The following is a 3,621-nucleotide window of genomic DNA, read 5'->3' on the forward strand; positions in this document are numbered from 1 at the left end:
CTGAGTCTCTCTATCTGTCCGTATCTCTCTCTCAAAATAAATAAATAAACTTAAAAAATACCCCAAACATAACGGGGAGAGAGAAAAAGAAAGACAGATTCACAAAGGAGTAAATGACATGATAGGGAACCAGGAAGCAAATATGAGTCTCTGTGATTTTTGTCAGGAATCTAGATGAAATTTTTTCCATGGTATGTGTATATATATAGATAGATAGATAGATAGATAGATAGATAGATTCTATGTATATATATAGATATAGATATATTCTATATATATTCTATAGATATATTCTATATATATATTCTATATATATTCTATAAATATTATAAATTTCAGATGAAATGAAAATATTCATAAGGAAAATGAACTTTTTATGTATGTTTATTGTTTGAATTTCAACATATACCTCATGATCATAGAAAAAACAATCTAGGATTTGATTATAGGTAGATAAACATATAGATAGATAATCATAAACATCAGCTGACTAAATGCAGAGAATCTTAAAATAATATGGAGGAAGAAGGAATGGATAAAAAAACATTAAATGAAGTTGGAAAGCCCTTATAAAGAATATTTAATGCATAATCAATGTTTATTGAGTAAAATCAGAAAAAAACAATGCTAGGGGAGTCTGAGTGGCACAGATGTGTAAGTATCCAACTCTTAGTTTTGGCTTAGGTCATGATCTCGCAGTTCATGGAATTAAGCCCCATGTGAGGCTGGCCTCTGACAGTGTGGAGCCTGCTTGTGATTCTCTCACTCCTCTCTCTGCCCCTACCCCACTCATCAGTGGACACTCTCTCAAAATAAATAAACCCCCATAACAGTAATATGCTAATGGGAAGGTATAATTTATTAAGATAGATGACTGAATAACAAATAGAATAAAACTATCAAAAGGGTTATATATTTTCTTTATGCTGTATGGAAAGTGAAATGTGATTTTTTCCCTAAGATTTTATTTAAATTCAACTTGGTTAACATACACTGTAGTATTGGTTTCAGAAGTAGAATTTAGTGATTCATCACTTACATATAACACCCAGTGCTCATCACAAGTGCCCCCCCATAATGGCCATCATCCACTGAGCCCATTCCCTCACCCATCTCCCCTCCAGAAACCCTCAGTTTATTCTTTACAGTTAAGAGTGTTTTATAGTTCACCACCTTCTATTTTTATCTTATTTTATTTTTCCTTCCCTTCCCCTATGAAGTGAAATGTAATTTAAATGTAAACTATTAATGCAACAATTTAAGAAATAATGAACATTAAGCCATATTAAGTGAGCCACCATTTAAAAATAAAAAAGGTATGATCCTTCTCTTCTGCCCTCATTGGATCACGTTTAGTTTTTGTGTTTTTTTTTTTTTTTTTTTTTTTTTTTTTTTTTGGTTTTTGTTTTCTGTGATTTAATTCTTTGCACTTAAAACAGCAAATATAGGAAACCAACTTTGCAAGGGGTATAGAATTATTCTGAGAAATGACATCTTCATAATAACAGGCACCAGGATTGTCTTATTGATTTCTGTAGCATAGATCTCTAGCACAGTGTCTGATACATAGTATATGAAAAGTATATGCATATGTGTTAAGTATATAACAACTGTATTCAAATATTTAATGTCAGATTGAAGTCTTTAAAATTATGTAACTGGTAGAATTTTGACCAAAGGATGGGAATAACCAGAATCAAAGTATGTTTCAATAATAAAGTGGTTTTGGGGCGCCTGGGTGGCGCAGTCGGTTAAGCGTCCGACTTCAGCCAGGTCACGATCTCGCGGTCCGTGAGTTCGAGCCCCGCGTCAGGCTCTGGGCTGATGGCTCAGAGCCTGGAGCCTGTTTCCGATTCTGTGTCTCCCTCTCTCTCTGCCCCTCCCCCGTTCATGCTCTGTCTCTCTCTGTCGCAAAACTAAATAAACGTTGAAAAAAAAAATAATAATAATAATAAAGTGATTTATCATTTCCTTTAGTTGATTGAGAGTAGATTTGAAGACTAATTTTTGTGTTTACTGTGGAAGACACTCAAAATACAGTCGGTGGTGAAAAATGTTAGAAAAATGATTTTGGAGCCTTGCTAAACCTTCACAATCTATAATTGCATATTATCATCTCTCTCTCTTTCTCTCTCACTTTTTCAGCTTTCTGATTGCCCAAGTATTAATAAAATTATGCCAACAAAATTAATTGAGATTTTAAGCTGTTGTTAAATGCTAAAACTTTGCATAGTGATAATCAATTATCAGCTATTTCATTTGAAAAGTCAAAGTTGCAGCTTAAAATAACATTAAAATAACAATAAAACAGTATACTCACGTACATTAATAAAGCTCATTTACTATACTCATTGACTATAATTAAGAAATCTAACAAATAATAATATGAATAACATAATTATCGGGCCTACTTAGATACTACTTCTTCTGAAAATCATGTATTACACCAATCTTATTGTCTTAAACCAATGTAAGGAAGCACATACCTCTAGCCTCACTTTCCTAAGTTACCCGTTGTTTATATATATATATATATGACAGCAACATTTAATTGATAGAAAACTTTTTTTTCCCATTATTGAACACATTTGACTTACTGCTATTTCATAGTGCTGTATCTTCCTTGGGTTATTTCATAACTTTTAATTTCTTTTTAGCTGAGGATATTTCCATTGAGACCATTATAATAAGAAGACTGAAGGTCTGAGATCAGAAAGAAGACCGCTTCAAGCAGAGAGAATACTTGGGTAAGTACCTTGCTTACTCAAGGGACCAAAAGGACAATGTACTACAACGTAGTAAGTGAGGGACAAAAGAGTAGGAAATGAGAGGTGTATGGGGGCCTTCTATGCTAAGGTGATGGGAAAACATTAGAGAGTTTACAGCAGGGAGTTGGAATGAACTGAGATATGTTTTTAAAAGGCCACTGTGACTGCTTTGTGGAGGACAGATAACAAAGAGACCAGAGTAAAAGCAGGCAGGGGGTATTCCATTATTTTAGGCAAAAGCTAGTAGTGGCTTAGAGTAGGGTATAAGTGCTAGAAATAGAATCTGACAAGTTCTCTGTATGCTCAATTTGGAGACAATACAACCTGCTGTGGTATTCAACTGGGAAAGGCAGGAAAGAGAGCAGGGGGCAATAATAGCTCATAAAGTTTTGGCACGCTCAACTGGATGGATCATTATTAGAATTTATAGAGATGAGAAGTTCAGAGGGAGAAACAGATTTGAAGTAAAGAAGGGGAAAATCAAGTGTTAATTATTGATGTGTTAATTTTTGGATGCTTATTAGATATCTAACTATAGACATAAAAGGGGCAGTTGAATATACAAGTCTTGAGTACTAAGAACCAGGTTACAAAATCTTCTTACCAAGTCAAATATCCATCCCTGCCTGGAGAGCTTATCAGAATTCTTAATGAGTTGTTTTATTTTGTTTTGTTAAGTTTGATTTGGTTTTAAATTATAGTTCCCAAACCTCTGATAGTTTTTCAAAGAAATTATACTCTTCTTCTTCAATATAGTATTTCTTCATGTAAGGAGAAATATTTTAGTGATGATTTGCATTTGTCATGTAAACTTAATGGAAGCAGAAGTTTCTAAAACTCAGAGGACAATAAT

This window comes from Puma concolor, chromosome B2 (genome assembly GCF_028749965.1).
Source record: "Puma concolor isolate L17-30 chromosome B2, mPumCon1.1.hap2, whole genome shotgun sequence".
In the NCBI taxonomy this organism is placed as follows: Eukaryota; Metazoa; Chordata; class Mammalia; order Carnivora; family Felidae; genus Puma; species Puma concolor.